This window comes from Pecten maximus, chromosome 10 (assembly GCF_902652985.1).
Source record: "Pecten maximus chromosome 10, xPecMax1.1, whole genome shotgun sequence".
Classification (NCBI taxonomy): Eukaryota; Metazoa; Mollusca; class Bivalvia; order Pectinida; family Pectinidae; genus Pecten; species Pecten maximus.
In genome coordinates, this window is record NC_047024.1 from 26,032,559 (window position 1) to 26,052,062 (window position 19,504).

The 19,504-nt window shown below is 35.2% G+C and overlaps 1 protein-coding gene across 1 annotated transcript in view; it reads left to right on the plus strand.

Annotated features, from left to right (window-relative positions):
- Positions 1 to 5,740: 5,740 nt before the first annotated feature.
- The window catches only part of LOC117335705 (protein cycle-like), a 120,073-nt gene continuing 106,309 nt past the window's right edge, over positions 5,741 to 19,504 (plus strand). Inside the window, exon 1 of the mRNA XM_033895874.1 lies at positions 5,741 to 5,872. The gene's annotated coding sequence lies outside the window, so the exon portion shown is untranslated. The remainder of the gene's footprint in view (positions 5,873 to 19,504) is intronic.

Genomic DNA, 19,504 nt, shown 5'->3' on the forward strand with positions numbered 1-19,504 from the left:
TGTAGTATATCTATGTGACCAGGGGGTGACAGTAGTCGGGTGGGGTATATCTATGTGACTAGATATGACAGTAGTCTGGTGGGGTATATCTATGTGACTAGATGTGACAATAGTTGGGTGGGGGATATCTATGTGACCAAGAGGTCACAATAGTTGGGTAGGGTATATCTAGGTGCCTAGGGGGTCACAATAGTTGGATAGAGTGTATCTGTGACCAGGGTGACAATAGATGGGTAAGGTATATCTATGTGACTAGGTGTGGCAAAACTCGGGTGGGGTATATCTATGTGACCAGGGTGTCACACTTTATGGATAGGGTATATCTCTGTGACTGAGTGTGACAATAGTCGGGTGGGGGCTTTCTATGTGACTAGGTGTGGCAATAGTCGGGTGCGGTATATCTATGTGACAGGGGATGTCAATGTTCGGGAAGGGTATATATGTGTTATTAGGGTGACAATATATGTGACAAGGGGTGACAATAGTTGGGCGGGGTCTATCTATGTGATAGGGGTGACAATGTTCGGGTAGGGTATATCTGGGTGACTTGGGTGACAATCTATGTGACCAGGGGGTGACAGTAGTTGGAGTATATATATGTGACCAGGGGGTGACAATAGTTAGGTGTAGTATATCTATGTGACCAGGGGGTGACAATAGTTAGGTGTAGTATATCTATGTGACCAGGGGGTGACAGTAGTTGGATGTAGTATATCTATGTGACCAGGGGGTGACAGTAGTTAGGTGTAGAATATATATGTGACCAGGGGGTGACATTAGTTGGGTGTAGTATATTTATGTGACCAGGGGGTGACAGTAGTTGGGTGTAGTATATCTATGTGACCAGGGGGTGACATTAGTTGGGTGTAGTATATCTATGTGACCAGGGGGTGACAGTAGTTAGGTGTAGAATATATATGTGACCAGGGGGTGACATTAGTTGGGTGTAGTATATTTATGTGACCAGGGGGTGACATTAGTTGGGTGTAGTATATCTATGTGACCAGGGGGTGACAATAGTTAGGTGTAGTATATTTATGTGACCAGGGGGTGACAGTAGTTGGGTGTAGTATATCTATGTGACCAGGGGGTGACATTAGTTGGGTGTAGTATATCTATGTGACCAGGGGGTGACAGTAGTTAGGTGTAGAATATATATGTGACCAGGGGGTGACATTAGTTGGGTGTAGTATATTTATGTGACCAGGGGGTGACAGTAGTTGGGTGTAGTATATCTATGTGACCAGGGGGTGACATTAGTTGGGTGTAGTATATTTATGTGACCAGGGGGTGACAGTAGTTGGGTGTAGTATATTTATGTGACCAGGGGGTGACAGTAGTTGGGTGTAGTATATTTATGTGACCAGTGGGTGACATTAGTCGGGTGTAGTATATCTATGTGACCAGGGGGTGACAATAGTTAGGTGTAATATATCTATGTGACCAGGGGGTGACATTAGTTAGGTGTAGTATATCTATGTGACCAGGGGGTAACAATAGTTGGGTGTAGTATATCTATGTGACCAGGGGGTGACAATAGTTGGGTGTAGCATATCTATGTGACCAGGGGGTGACAATAGTCGGGTGTGGTATATCTATGTGACCAGGGGGTGACAGTAGTTGGAGTATATATATGTGACCAGGGGGTGACAATAGTTAGGTGTAGTATATCTATGTGACCAGGGGGTGACAATAGTTGGGTGTAGTATATATATGTGACCAGAAGGTGACAATAGTTGGATGTAGTATATCTATGTGACCAGAAGGTGACATTAGTCGGGTGTAGTATATCTATGTGACTAGGGGGTGACAATAGTTGGGTGTAGTATATCTATGTGACCAGAAGGTGACAATAGTTGGATGTAGTATATCTATGTGACCAGGAGGTGACAGTAGTCGTGGGGGGTATATTCATAGATTCTATACCAGTACAGTATTTTTTTCCGGGATGAGAGCTATGCTCAAACGATTTCTATCTTTTCTTTTTAACTATTTGTATTTCAGGGACCTTTATCGTGATTGACATAGACCTTTATCGTGATTGACATAGACCTTTATCGTGATTGACATAGACCTTTATCGTGATTGACATACCAGCCATTAGACTATCGGTTTCCACGATGAGATCATATTAGAATAAAATTGTGACATGTCTAGATCAATCTTGGTGTCAATTTCATTTTATGCACATTAAGGAATAACGGCATGTCGTAGTCACGTGTACAATCCATGCTGATGCCATTACAAATTTTTTGTTGAATTTACAATACATTAGAAACAATAATACCTTAAATGAGTCTTCTTGACATTCAACTAAATACATTTGGCGCAAAACTAATCCTACATTGTGTAGTCTTTCCTGTTACATCCATTTGTTGAAATATTGACGTTCAGCATACACGTTTCTGTTCCGATGTATCTCATTACATGGCCAGACTTTACTGTGTCAGGATGCAGTGGCTGATGTTGCACATAAAACCGGAAACCGGGAACGAGATGATATACAAAACCGTAAATCGGTATATATACTATTATCTCGCGAAATCCGTGACACTTTTTAAAAGGACAACTTCTGAATTACGTCATAGCCTTCTCGTCATGGTGAACGCTGAGCTGTAAGGCAGAACAGAGTAGAGATTAATCTGAAATTAAGTCGCCTTTAACATAGATACGTAGATACAAATATTTGTACAGGATTTACAATCCTTTGACAGTCAGCCCACAATACAATATTCATAATCACAATTATAATGTTTTAGCTCTTATTTTTTCTTGAAATGACATTTTTTTGTTTGGCGATTCCAGTGTTCATCTAGTTCATACTCAATTTTTTTTAACTGTCGCTGTGATTACTACATTTGATAGGAGATTGTAATGGGAGGTCCTAGGTACCAACAATTCAGTGTGTGCTGGGAGGTCCTACGTACCAACAATTCACTGTTTGACGGGAGGTCCCAGGTACCAACAATTCAGTGTGTGACGGGAGGTCCCAGGTACCAACAATTCAGTGTGTGACGGGAGGTCCTACGTACCAACAATTCACTGTTTGACGGGAGGTCCCAGGTACCAACAATTCACTGTGTGACGGGAGGTCCCAGGTACCAACAATTCACTGTTTGACGGGAGGTCCCAGGTACCAACAATTCAGTGTGTGACGGGAGGTCCCAGGTACCAACAATTCAGTGTGTGACGGGAGGTCCCAGGTACCAACAATTCAGTGTGTGACGGGAGGTCCCAGGTACCAACAATTCACTGTGTGACGGGAGGTCACACGTATCCACAATTCACTGTGTGACGGGAGGTCCCAGGTACCAACAATTCACTGTGTGACGGGAGGTCCCAGGTACCAACAATTCAGTGTGTGACGGGAGGTCCTACGTATCAACAATTCACTGTGTGACGGGAGGTCCCAGGTACCAACAATTCAGTGTGTGACGGGAGGTCCCAGGTACCAACAATTCACTGTGTGACGGGAGGTCCCAGGTACCAACAATTCAGTGTGTGACGGAAGGTCCCAGGTATCAACAATTCAGTGTGTGACGGGAGGTCCCAGGTACCAACAATTCAGTGTGTGACGGGAGGTCCTACGTATCAACAATTCACTGTTTGACGGGAGGTCCCAGGTACCAACAATTCACTGTGTGACGGGAGGTCCCAGGTACCAACAATTTACTGTGTGACGGGAGGTCCCAGGTACCAACAATTCAGTGTGTGACGGGAGGTCCCAGGTACCAACAATTCACTGTGTGACCGACGGGAGGTCCTACGTATCAACAATTCGCTGTGTGACGGGAGGTCCCAGGTATCAACAATTGGCTGTGTGCTGGGAGGTCATAAGTACCATCAATTCGCTGTGTAAAGAATTGAACACTTATAACATTTTAAGATGATTGTTCTTTATGCATGTATATTTTAAGGTAATGGTCTCGTATGTTTCAATGACTTCTAAGGTGATTACCTACCATATCACCGCGTGCTATTTTATATGCCTATGTCGATAATTTTAATTTCCATGTTTGATAAATGTCAAAGTCCAGGTACTTGTGTTTTGGCTCGACGCTAGTTATTTTCTATCGCTATTTCATTTTTTTTTCTCTATATTAGGACACCAGATTTGGTTTCCATGCCCATTACGAGGTCTTGCTATTGCTGTATATAATAGTTTGAAAATATTAATGTCCATATATTCCATTGTTCTCCTCAATATGTCCATAATATAATTTGCTTTATTTATCTTTTCGCGTTTGTTTATCAAATGTGACATTTTTTTTATCTGAGTCGACAAATTTAAATGGTGGTTAAAAGGCGTAGTTAATTTAACCATCTTTGTGATTCCAACGTGGGGCATCCAGTTGACCCTTGATTTTCAGCAATTTCAGAAATCATGACTATTTCTTGGAAATCTGAAGGGTCAAAACATACATTATATAGACAAAGATATACAGGATGTTCTGCAGTGACATCGTTTTACATTAATCCGGATGGAAGTGCAGGTGCCAGGTTTCATACCACTTCCGTGATGAAAATTACTCCTGATGTAGAAAACTTCACAATCTTGTACGTTATCTATGGCTCAGAAAGATTTTGTGTCTTCGGCTAAAAGAGCCCGTCCTCGGGCTAGCGACACTTGGCATGTAGGCCTAATTGTAAAGTTCAATACAAAAATAAAAATAAAAACAAACCAAAACACCGACCATGTGTAATACCACTGCAGAACGTGGGTCCATTGAGATATTTTCCCGTCCATCGCGACTTTTTGTTTTCTATTGAACAAACAGTAAGTTGAATCGCAGTACCATATCTAACGAGTTTATATGGAAACTTCATCAAAGGTTTTCACGAAAACACAGTAGATGTTTATATGTCATCAACGCAGCCATCTTGAAGATATATCAATCCATTTATCCATGATTTTGATAAGCTGAATGGTCGTCGATCTGCCATTTATAAATCCAAATTAAGCTCTACTAAAGAGATTTACGATCTGCCATTTATAAATCCAAATTAAGCTCTACTAAAGAGATTGTTTTTTTCATCGAGTGTTTCATTACATAATTAATATCACTCCGATTAACGATTCTAGACTCTACACCAATTCAGTCCGGAGGGTTTTGCCCAACCCCCGGCCCTATTTCGTAAAAACCGTCTGAAAGAGTTCTACGTGTCCGATTAGATGACATCCCCCTTTTTGACTTTTTGGCTTTTATAGCTCGTTTTGATTTTGCGTATTGTCAGAACTTTTAAGGTTTTCTTGACTTTTTTTTTTTTTTAAATTTCATTAAGTTTCACTGACTTCCTGGTAAGCGTCGATCCTTACTTGGGTTTTATTTCTACATATATTTATAATCTCTATTAAGAGGTCTTTATCGTCTATAGAATATCTGTAAGGCAATTTAAGTTATTGCTATTTAACCAAACTCGATCATTACACGCCCCTGTTCAAATATTTTATATTTTGGTACTGCCTTTTGGAAGATTCAAATAGCTTTATTCAGATACTGTATAGCCTATTCATTTTAAGATAAATATATTTTAGGTTTATCCATTTAATTCAGATATCTGTATTTTAAAAACAAGCTAGAATCTATAATACTTCTGATATATTGCCTTTTTAACTAGGCGTAAAGACATTGTGACGTTAGTTATTTGCAGGCGAGATTAAAACACGAGACTACTCTGTGAACACGTGAATAAAGGGAGGCAACTCTCGCGGCATATTTCAGGGTCAAGGTAAGCTGTACTGTCGACCCTCGATGATTCTGACCTAAATAGTCGCACTGTGGCACTCTCTTCATCCAGGTGTCGAAAAATGGCAGCATTTTCATTTGGACTTCATATATGTATTCTGGTGCATAATTCAAGACATTACAAGGTAAGTGACAGGAACTATTTTTGGAATCATCAGGAAACCAGTGTCGAGTTTCGTTACGCTGTCGTCTGCCGAGTTTTCAGTGTTTACAACCCGAGCTAATCGCTGGTGGTCAGCGTGACGGTGGATAGTGTGGGTTGGAACAATAAATAGCAAGATAACGTTCGAGTGGTCAAGTCAGTATGTATGGACCTTACATATAGATAGGGAGGCCACGGGTAAGTCTAAATAATTAAACTTCGCTCGCCTTGTTACAAGCGATCGAGGTGTTCTGACAAGTTACATGAAGACTGTGCATCCTTACATTTTCTATATTGTTTATTTAGTTTGCGATCAGCTGACTTTTGAAACATGTTGCTTGTATTTCCATTTGAAGATGATGTTAACGATCAAATATCTGATTAGTATATGTTTAAACGACATTTTCTCAAAAACACTAAAAACCGTATTCATTTCTTGTTACGTAACTGTGTTACAAGTGTCTGTGTAATTTTCGAGGCAAATCCGGATGTTTTATACCCCAATTTCTAAAAAAAATAATCAGAATAATTATAATTCTTGTGTAATTAAGAAATTGTTTTTTTTTTGAAATATATATGTATATGTATATGATTATATATTGAATGGACATTATCATCGTTATTCATCAATGATCTTTAAAATATTAATGGAAAACAAGTTTTCCATTGCATGGCAACTGTAGTTGAACAATATGTGCATAATACTGGCCTAATTGCTAATCCTCCCTCATACATGAACATTGACAATCTTTTCCATGAAATTCAAAAAGTTGGAAATGCTACAAAATTTTAATGTGAAATTAAAACATGGGAAACTAAACAAATGTGAGATATAAACACGGGAAACATGTGAGATCTTATATATAAACACAGGAAACTACAATGTATATATACTGTACAAATGTGAGATATAAACACGGGAAACTATAGAAATGTGAGATATAAATACAGGAAACTATACAAATGTGAGATATAAACACAGGAAATTATACAAATGTGAGAAATAAACATGGGAAATTATACAAATGTGAGATATAAACACGGGAAACTATACAAATGTGAGATATAAACACGGGAAACTATACAAATGTTGAGATATAAACATGGGAAATTATACAAATGTGAGAAATAAACATGGGAAATTATACAAATGTGAGATATAAACACGGGAAACTATAGAAATGTGAGATATAAATACAGGAAACTATACAAATGTGAGATATAAACATGGGAAACTATACAAATGTGAGATATAAACATGGGAAATTATACAAATGTGAGAAATAAACACGGGAAATTATACAAATGTGAGAAATAAACATGGGAAACTATACAAATGTGAGATATAAACATGGGAAATTATACAAATGTGAGAAATAAACATGGGAAATTATACAAATGTGAGAAATAAACATGGGAGATCATACAAATGTGAGATGTAAATAGGCTTGTATACAGTGCAATATTACATGCCGTATTTTATTTCGTATGTATACACTACATGTACTAACATAACACAGTCTAACAGTATATTTCATAAATGGGGCAAATATTTCAATATTTTTCACTAGTGTGCAGCACGAATGAAATAGGTTTGGTATTACTGAAGGTACTGTTAGATATTCTGTTTATTACATTTTATAGCAAAATATACCGAGGCGAGTCAGCTTTTAATTTCCCCCCTTGTTGTTTGTAAGCAGTATTTTTTCACTAGTGAAAAATATCACTTTTATAGAATAAATAATTTTTTATATTTCACTGGTAAAAATTTAATAAACTGTGTAACTTAATTGTGAGATATGAAATTTGTGAGATATAGCACTTCTTTTCCTTTTGTACTGTTGTAAACCAAATTATATATATATAGCTAATGTACTATAATTTGCAGTGATTCGGTTAATGAAAGAAGTGCCAGCTCAAAGTACATATACACAGGTAAATAAATTTGGCCACCTGACTTGTCTTTTTCGGGTCTCAATGTACATGTTAACGGAGCTTCAAGAAAAATTAAAGCATCATTACAAATCTAAATTTGTCAAAAACCTAGGTGCCACAAAATTGTATTATAAGTGCCATTTCAGATATAAACAAGTTTGTCAACATCATCTGCTGGTAGATTACACATGGCTATCTATTTTAAACAAAGTGTCATTGGAATCATTGTCATCTACTGATAGAATGACTTTCATTTAGAATTTCCAAATGCTGAAATGGATGTATATTCTTCGGGAAATAACATCCAGTCAATAATGGAAACATTTAACTATTTCCGTGGAAACACATGCAGTCTCACGATGCAATATTCCCACTTTTTCACTTCAAAATAAATATTCCAAACAATCAAAATATATCAAAATAAATATTCAATGTATTCATATCGATTGTACATGAACTAGCATCTGGTACCAGTTAAACAAATATAGCATGACAACCTTTGAATGGTAAATTAACAATGAGTACAAAATGACCTAGATCTATTTACTGCTATTTACATGAATCTCATCAATGCTCCTGGAAAAAAATGTGCAAATTAAGGTTTTATTTTAGTGTTTAGCATCTGGAAAGTGCAAATTTTGAGTTCGTTATAAAAACCAAAACTTTGTCTATATTTATTTGATTGTGTACGTCTATGAAAGATGTGTCCACATTAATATTGTGTATATCTATGAAAGATGTTTCCAATACTCTTGATAACTGATGCAGAAAAACTGACCACAGGTGCATTGTTCTCATAGTACATGAATAAATTTTAACAACTAAAATATATATATAAACTGCCAATGATATCATGAGTGCTTTTAAGGTTGAGATTTATAGAAAATTGGATCATATGGAGATATTGTGTTAACAAATAATGAAGTCGTTAGTTTAAAATAAAAAGCATGTACATGGAGCTACTTAAAACATGTACAGTCTAAATTCAGAAGAAATTTCTTCGCATGTTTCTTAAGTTAAGACACATTAGATTCTTAATTAGCACATTTATACGTAATTCATTTTTTTTTGCTGATGTATGTTACTTTTATTAATTTAGTCTTTGACATACCCCACAGGTAATATGAAATAAGCATACCCTATTCAATCTAATAAAGGAACATTATATTTAGCACACTCATGGGTTAGTCGAAGATAGACAATAAAGTATACATAACATGCTTATATGTATGTCACTTTTACTAGTCTTTGACATATTATGAAATGAGCTTACTGTATTCAATCTAATAAAGACACAGTAATTAACACACCCATAAATAGTCCAAGATTGACTGTGAGTAGTCTTTGACATAAGATGAAATGAGCATACAGTCTGAATAAGTGTTTATTTAACACACTCATAAATAGTTGAAGATTGACAAAGTATACATGCTTATGTATGTCACATTTAGTCTTTGACATATGAAATGAGCATACCGTAATAAACCTTATGAATGCACTGTGCACTTTCTGTGTGAAACTTTTGTGGAAAAAACAATTTTTTTTGTTTGTTTACATATACCTTTACATATGACCTCAGTTAAAAGACTCAAGATGAAATTCACAGTTTGGCAGATCGATGAGATAAGATGAAATTCACAGTTTGGCAGATCGATGAGATAAGGTGAAATTCACAGTTTGGCAGATCGATGAGATAAGGTGAAATTCACAGTTTGGCAGATCGATGAGATAAGATGAAATTCACAGTTTGGATCATCATCAAGATAAGGATGTTCTCATGTATGTGTTTCAATTAGCACAACGTCCTGTTTTTCTGGAAAAAGGTTGGGTTCGCACTATATGACACTTGAGGGAAAGGTGTCCTCAAACATGGTATATTAATAGTTTTAGTTACTTTTACCCTAATGCAGAGTGCTATGATTTAGTGATCAATAGTGATCTAGAAGGCTTACATATAGTAGTACATGATATATTTGTACATGGTTTGCATTGGAATATTTAAGTCCTTCTCAGATTAAATTAGATTCTTCTTTTGAATGAAATCATTAAAAAATATAGGGGTCTATATAAGCTCTTCATCAATTACTGTATATCATAAAAATAAGAACAACCACAAGGTCAATGTTTCACTCTGTCTTTTTTGTGATACCATGTCATTTTCTGTGTTCAGTTCTGATCACATTGAGTAAGAAATTGGCATTGAATATGATCAGTGCACGTTAATTAAAATCTGTACACACATGTACTCTGAAGTGTGAATCTGTCTGGAAATAGTTTACATTCGGAGACCATTAGTTGATTAGATGGTGCTATGTACAGCTGCCAACTGAAAGAAGAACTGAACCAACAAAAGCCTTCTTAGATAATAGTTATAGGTTATATTGCTGCAGGAACAGCATTTACCACCTGACAGAAATGCTTTCCAGCTTTTGTAATTATATACCTGGTACATTTATTCAAATAACAATGGGGCACGTCCATCAGGTGTTTCTATTTATGTATATGGTTAATTATGACCTTTAAAATCGTTTTTTGAAATTCAGGAGTGAAGAGATTTTGACCTAGTTCATTAAACATTTAATATGACTAAAAGATAGTCTTTTAATGTAAGGGATTCAATGTTATATTATGATTCGGTCAAATATGATAATGTGAGGATGTTTGTATAGTTTTATCTGTGTTTAGTTCAGGGGTGGAGGGGGGGATCCAGACCCTGGGGGTCAGTGGAGATGAAACACTTTTCCCTGTCATATTTATTGTTCTAGATAGGTTGTCAAAAGTCAAAATACATATATAATGCATAATAGCATTCATAGCATGATTTTCATGTCACAAAAATATGCTATATCATTTGGGTGTAGCAGGTCCCAAGTGTTGAGAAAGCATTGCAGTAATTTGCCATAATTCTGTTACTGTAGATGTGTACTTTTCACCTAGCTTGCAATTGGATGCACAGAAATAGTGAAAGAGTAATAAAGACGGCTTTAAGAAAAAGGTTAGCTATCTGTGTATTGATGGAACTGTTTGTTGCAAGTGATGGTGACAGACATCAAGCTGAAACACCACAACAGAGGTTTCTAAAGCCATGAAAATCACTTGTCATAAAGCCTGTAGATGTATTAGATGCCTGCCATGAACCAAAAGTCAGACAGTTCAATACTCAGAATTTGACAATCAAACTCCGTGCCTAGATTATATATATACCAGTCCTGTTGACACGGTTTTCCCTCGAAAAAATTCCCAATGCCACAAATGTTAAAAATTTGTACATTGTAAATATTTTGCAATACATGTTCATATGATTTCTCTTTGTGCTATATCTGAAAGCCGATCAACAAATTGACAGCAAAATACAAGCTGAAAGAACAGGCTTAACAGCCAGTATGATTTAGTGATAACAACCTGCAACATTTGTTATAATGGAAGACTTTGTATGATTTAGTGATAACAATGAAATATGTTATAATGTAAGACTTGTTGTTTCCAGCCAAGTATTCATTATAATCGACCAGCTGTATTTATTGGATCAGCTTTGTGTTGTCCTTTCATTTATTCTTGCTTTATGTATTCTGTATGATAAATATGACTATTGAGCATCATCATACATAATTGCTGTCCATTACATTTGATAATCTGGTTCTAATTGATAAATATATCATGTTTGTATGACTGACTCCAAACCTGTAACGTTACTAAAATTGAATCATTGACTAGGAGGAGTCTAGTTGTCAGCAGAAAAAGTCTAAAATCTGTTCATGAAGAGAGATATAATCATTAGTAAAACTCCATCTCCTGTTATTAGTTTGTCAAAGGGTACATTCTAAGACTTCAGATTGGAGCATGCTCAATATCCTCTGAGGATTTTCTGAGAAAAGTTGGCAGGTTTACATTGGAAGAATCAAGGTAGCTAAAGGTTTATCAACACATGATCTTTAGTAACAACTGTATATATATAAATATATATGCCTAAAATAATTAAACTGCACCATACACAGCTGACCCCCACTGTGCTCAGTCTTCAATTGCTAGGGCCAAAAGTTTAGGAGTCTATATTATAAGGAAAATCAGACTTTTAAATGAAAGTGAAAAATATCTCAGAAATGAGATCATGGTATATACCTGGTATTGCAGTCCCTGTTGAAGGAATATTTTATGAATTAACTATTATTATGTCTGTCCATCCACGTGTCTGCAAAAATAAGAAAAATGAAGAAAAAAATACCCGGATAAATAAAGTAGCTCCTAAAATTATGAAGCAATTTCAATGAAAAAAATTAAATATTAAGAATATTGATTTGTATGAGATTTTAATGAGTTTTTTTTTGCAGAAATTTCCATTGTCATGGTTACTAATACTATATGCAGTTTGTTGTATGAAAAGGACTGTACCCACGGGGTAGGCACAGACCTACCTTACAAAAAAATAATCGTCGGATGAAAAAATAGCCTCTCTCGAGTATGACCCACCCCATGGGGGTCATACTCGGGAGGGACTATTTTGTCATGTGACAATTATTTTTTGTGACATAGGTCCACATCTACCCCCTGTGCACCTCATGCATAGCTCATGAGCCATTTGATTGTTTTTATTAAAACTGTAACTATTAGAAGCTTAAATGGTACGTAATTTGACTCATTAGGTGTTTTCAAAACAATTTTGGTACTATGTGCTTGTCTGACTCTAGATCTGTGTTAAACAGGAAAATTTATAGTTGGTAGCTATAGGGCAATTAATGAAAAATATATATTTTTATTTCATGCTTTATAATGGTTGTTTTATGAGTGCTGGATGCATGGAAACAATTTAAAATCAGTGATTTCACGTCAGTAAAATGTTTTCATGATAAATCTCCCACATATTGCATTAGAAAAAAAAAAGGTTTCAGTGTCAGTGGACAGCCTCTATCTATATGGATCACCTTTTCTTTCTTCCATCTCTAGATCTCTTTCTTATCTGTTTGATTGTTTGACGAGTCTGAGCGAGCTCTAGCTGTAAGGGAATCCTTCTGCGTAACTTCTCTTTCTTCTTTTTTCTTTTCCTTATGTAAGATCAGTGAACTGTCAGTGTTTCTTGATATAAGTTGCAATGTTTGTCACAGATGTTATCCATGTATAATATTAAATTAATTTGGCCTATTTACGAAAACGAGGTATTTCATGTCTCTAAAACTGAAAACAGAAACTTTTGACTCTGATCATGAGTGCAAGAGAATAAAAAAATACAAAAATATCTCGAACACTGGCATTTCTACAAAAAGACAGGCAACCCTACATGATATGTATCAAGCTTTTGCTTGTTTCTGTTACATCAGATCAGAATTCGAAAGTGAGAACAAAATGTAAACCCACTAGTGTAGATTTTCCTAGAACAGTAAGACTCATGGTCTGTGTTGGTCTGGAATCGTGTTACACGCTATCACTGTGATCAATGTCATGTCTCAGGTTGGTACTGTTATGAGTTTGGGATTAAATGAGTCCCAGACATACACCTTGAGCGCTCAATTAACTGAAAATCTAGAGAATGGGTATTGGAATTGTGTAGAAGGTATGTTGTCTTTGTCAGTGTTGGCAATGCCTGGAATTTGTCTTCACTGTCTACACCAAAAATATATTGAAAACAAGTATACCTACAAGGTTTGAACAACAGAAAAAGCCCCTATTAAGACCTTTATGTATTATTTTCCAGCAATTACAATTCAGATTGGAATAATGTTATGATTAAAGAGATAATTAGTCTTTAGCAGAAATGAATTTCAAAATTAAAATAATGTTTTTGAGGAATTTGATCATTTATTTGTTACAATTCAAAGCATTTTATCAAACATACACTTTATTTTCAGAACAACACTCCAAAGATTATAGTGTGTCATTTAATTTGGTATAAATAGAAAATATTAATTTATAATGATGGATCTCCTCAGTAATCATTCATTAATTACTTCTGATTGGTTAATGGTGTCTTTGCATGATAAATGTAACTCAATATCAATATCTTATGATACATCTTTTAATTGGAATATTGTGATTGAAAAGGTTTGTAACGGGAATCCACAGTACTCAAAAACATGTTTCTTTATTTTCAATTATTTCGCTCATTAATTTCAAATAAAAGTTTGGACCGTATGTCTGCATTGAGATGCTGGGGACCTGTAGTAATCAGGTTGAATTGTCTGATCATGTGTTAAAAGGTCATGAAAGGTTACATTATATGTAGACCACTTTGAACTCTGGAATGAAAAGGATTGTGTACAAGATATATCACGAACCCCTCAAATAATTCAGTTGTACATATTTGCAACATTGCTTAAAAACATTGAATTCTTTGCCTGATAATGCTTTAGTTGTCATCATCAATCAAAGGTGAAGGGCCAAAGGTCACATTTGACCAATTATATAAAAAAGCAGTGTTTTTTTCACCCTGAGTTGTAATGTATATGTAATAAGCATCAAAAACCGTGATTATATACCCTGGTAGCTAAGCTAAAGGGAAATTCCCACTAGTCTGAGCTTTTAAGGTGACTTCATACTCTCTACTTTTATAATTACATTTCTTTTGATTAAGTTCTTTGCAATTTGTTTACCCGGTAAGCTTTTTTGCATCCTTGTTGTTTTTATATGTGTGTACATTGGGAAATGAAGTCCTTATTTACAGCTTATAGGAATTTAGGATCTAAGTTATACATGTTGTGGATTGATCTAATGGCTCCCTGATCATGTGGAGCCAGTGGTACAGCTAGTAATAACATGTTCATCATATACACACTAACATTCACACAATAATTTAGAATATAATTTAATTTTGTATGAAACACGCATTTTCATTGGCTGAAATAATTTTGTTATACCTCCATAACAAAATTTTTGACGTTGCGAAATGTAACGTCATTTTTGATTTGCTGATGACGTTGCGTAATAATTTATCACATAAAAGAGTTCGCCAAAGAAAGTGAAATATCTTGGTGTGTATAAGACGAAATTAAATTATAAGAATTAACATTAATTATTTTTTCTGTTATACAGTCATAACATAAAAAAACTGGAGTGTACTCTCTTCATAAACCGCTTCGCGGTTTATTTAGAGTACACTCCAGTTTTTTTCTGTTATGACTGTATAACAGAAAAAATAATTGATGTTAATCCTTAAATATATACTAAACAATCAATAATGGGGTATCATTATATACAATTTATATATGTATAAATAGGCAGCTTTCCATCTTTGATGATACATTATTATTCCAAATATAAAGACTGCTGATGTGTAGTAATAATAAAACACCATTCATGATAAATAATATACTACTAGATAACACAACTCATGTTTATAATTATATCTGGTGATGGTTGATCAGTAAAAAATAAGAGAATCTGTCATCTAGCTGTTATAGATATTCAAGTGTTTTAGATCAATTTTTCTCATATGAGGAATGACGATTTGGAAAGACATTTGGTTTGGTGATCAGTTCTCCTTTTTATACATAATTGTGTTAAAATGACCTAAAACTAATGTATTCTCTAAAAATATTCAATATGACTGAATTACTTCCATTGTGAATTATTTCCAATGAATTATTTCCAATGAATTATTTCCAATAAATTATTTCCATTGTTATTTATGAATTATTTCCATTCAATTATTTCCATTGTGATTTATGATTTATTTCCATTGTGATTTATGAATTTTTTCCATTATGAATCATGAATTATTTCTATTGAATTTTTTCCATTGTGGTGTTCCATTTTCATCCTGTTATAAAAATAAACTCAGTGTGTCCACATATAACAATGAAATAGAATTTCTTTGTACTTTTTACTGAACTGCATTAGAAATGAATCACCAGCTAGCAGACATGATCCTATTCCTAGACAAAAAAGTATACATGTGACTGTCTGAAAGGTGATTGGATATGACATTATAGTGTCATCACTTTGTTACCAATATCATGTACCATGAGGTAATAGTGCTGGAGAGATTGTCACCGTTATGTCATAGAAAATTTAGTTAGAGAGAGACCTAGATTCCCGTACATGTCTCATTTATGAAAATACCAGTCACACCTATGATCACTCCACTTATCAATTCAGACAACCCCATCACGAACCTTTGTTTTATAATGGATCATCAGTCTTGGTATGATATCTTCCAAAATCATTTGAAAAATTAACTTGGTATTTCACTCACTACTGGGTTTAAACTATGATATTAATAAATAATTACTCTTTTACTTTTTGTATAGTACAATCTAAAATGAATTTATAGCTAGCACTGATTTTAGATCATATGCATACTATGTATATCATATCTTATAAATTGCCAAAAGTACTGATGGTGTTCACCGATGTAACTTGTTTAACTTTATAAGTATGTCATCATGTAAACAACAATACCAAATGAAATTATCAAAAAAGTTGATGTCACTTGGATTTAGAAAATCTCACCCTAAATGAATGCACAGGTCAAAGGTGGAGTATATTGGCTTCTTATAGGGCAAAGACTTATTGATAGATAATAAACTATATGACGATATTATTTCAGCTGTACTTTTAGCTCACCTACCTGAAGGGTACTGGTAAGTGAGCTTATGCAGTGTTGTGATATTTGCTGCTATCAATTTTTCCATTTAAATATTTTCCAAGTCTGTTCAAATGAATGACCTTGACCTCCTTGGCTAATTGAGAGGGGGGGGGGGGGGGGGGGGGGTTAAAGGGGGAGGGACGACCAATAGAATACACTTTTCTTAAAGTAGGAGCTTCATGGGCTTTTTGAAGAATAATGCAATAAGTAGTGATAAGTACATGTATCTGTTAACGTTGGCAATGGCATACCATAAGTATCCTCAAAAAGCCTCCCCTCCCCTCTGTTCCCCTCCCCTCCCCCCTCCTGTCTTGTGTAAAAAAATATCATTATTTTGGGACAGCTTATTTGTGTGCCACCATTTCCTTAATATTTATTTAAAATTGATGATTCTGCAAGAATGAAGGATGGGGCTTATTATTGTGGATATATGTATATGGTAACTGCAATTTATATATTGGTCGGTTTTTTACCAGACAAGGGTTTAATAACCTGTGCTCCTCATGAATATTGACATCATTGTTATCAACTTGGTAATATTGGGGTCAACATGATATGTCATGGTGATGTGACATTACTGTAGATTTATCTGTGCATTATATACTGTACAACAGTACACCTATATATCTACAAATAATACCTTTAATGCACATGTGCACCTGTACTCACCTGTGACATATATAGAGTGACATAACTATGTATTAATAGCTCCCTTCAAACTTGGCCTCTTTGTCTGCATACCATACATGTATGTTTAAAAATCAGTTTGCGCTTGGCCTGGTATTAAAACTATACAGTGCTGCTTCCTTGTGGGAAACTTGGATGAAATTGAAGTCACAGACTTTTGTCAATGGTACAATTGCAAGTAATACTCCTACATGTATATGAAAGAATTTAAACTTTAATACTTAATTTATGTCAAGTTTAAGAATGTGAATACTTATATTTGTGTCAAGTTCAAGAATGTGAAGGTTTTTCCAACCAATGAAATCCCCAAAGACAGGATTAATGAAGCCATGTTTGTATCATCAATATATCACAAGATGTCATAAAAGCAGAATCCTTTGAATGGGAACTATCTGGTCAGAAAGGCCTGTTGCGTTGACCTCTCTAAGGAATATTCATTGGGAGATTGAATTATTGTGTATGTTTGATACATGTGCCAACTTGTTCATTTGTATAATTAGTAAATAACATTGTCACACTAACCGTAATTCTGTAAGCTTGCATCTTGGTCCAAATAACCATAATAATATGATTTGTTGCTCATCAGCCCCCTTGTGGGTTACATGTTTTATACGTCTGTACATGGTCCAGATGTTTTATACGTCTGTACATGGTCCAGATCCATGGGTTACATGTTTTATACGTCTGTACATGGTCCAGATCCATGGGTTACATGTTTTATACGTCTGTACATGGTCCAGATCCATGGGTTACATGTTTTATACGTCTGTACATGGTCCAGATCCATGGGTTACATGTTTTATACGTCTGTACATGGTCCAGATCCATGGGTTACATATTTTATACGTCTGTACGTGGTCCAGATCCTTTGTAAGTTACATGTTTTATATGTTTGTTCATGGTCCAGATCCCTTGATGGTATACATGTTTTCAAAAAGTGTATGTATATAAAATAGATAGAGGATATTGACTGGTTTCCCATTGAATATAACATATATTTCACGAGTATGACAGCTAGAGTATCAATATTTTCACTCTTCGCACTTGTGAAAATATTGATATTCTGTCACACTCGTGAAATATATGTTATATTCAACGGGAAACCATTCAATTTTCTTTTTATAACATTTAATATGCTTAAAACAAAATTAAAAACATCTAAAAATTAATAGTGTCAAAAAGTGTGTGAATCAGTTAATATATTCATGATGTCATCTCTTTTTGACGTTACTCCACATCAACTTGACGGCACCATTTTGAAAGGATTGATCAATGCAATTTAAGCGTGTTCTGCTGTTATCGGTGAATCTATGTTTGAAAAGCTAACTTCAAGTGAGTATTTTATCAATAACTAGCGGAATATTTCAGAAATACAGCAAAATAAAACATTTATCTATCTTCACTCCGATTGGAAAAATCGGCAAGTTTCAATGAGGTGAATACAAAGGTTCCCCCTGATTGGTTAAAAACGAAAAACTTATATTTTCACTTCAAAACTTATATTTTCACTACAAAATCTTAATATATGTATTTATAAGCTTTATCAGTTTGATAAATTTATATTTTCACTGGCAAAAATGCAATAAATAGGTTGACTGTGATTTCAAAATTAAGCTTAGTAATTTTTATTAGCCCACCATCATCAGATGGTGGGCTATTCAAATCGCCCTGCGTCCGTGGTCCGTCGTCCGTCCGTCCGTCCGTCCGTCCGTCCGTCCGTCCGTCCGTCCGTAAACAATTCTTGTTATCGCTAATCCTCCGAAAGTACTGAAGGGATCTTTCTCAGATTTCATATGTAGGCTCCCCTTGGTGCCTAGTTATGCATATTGCATTTTGAGACCAATCGGAAAACAACATGGCCGACAGGCAGCCATCTTGGATTTTGATAATTGAAGTTTGTTATCGCTATTTCTGAGAAAGTACTGAAGGGATCTTTCTCAAATTTCATATGTAGATTCCCCTTGGTGCCTGGTTATGCATATTGCATTTTGAGACCAATCGGAAAACAACATGGCCGACAGGCAGCCATCTTGGATTTTGATAATTGAAGTTTGTTATCGGTATTTCTGAGAAAGTGCTGAAGGGATCTTTCCCAGATTTCATATGTAGGCTCCCCTTGGTACTTAGTTATGCATATTGCATTTTGAGACCAATCGGAAAACAACATGGCCGACAGGCAGCCATCTTGGATTTTGATAATTGAAGTTTGTTATCGCTATTTCTGAGAAAGTACTGAAGGGATCTTTCTCAAATTTCATATGTAGATTCCCCTTGGTGCCTGGTTATGCATATTGCATTTTGAGACCAATCGGAAAACAACATGGCCGACAGGCAGCCATCTTGGATTTTGATAATTGAAGTTTGTTATCGCTATTTCTGAGAAAGTGCTGAAGGGATCTTTCCCAGATTTCATATGTA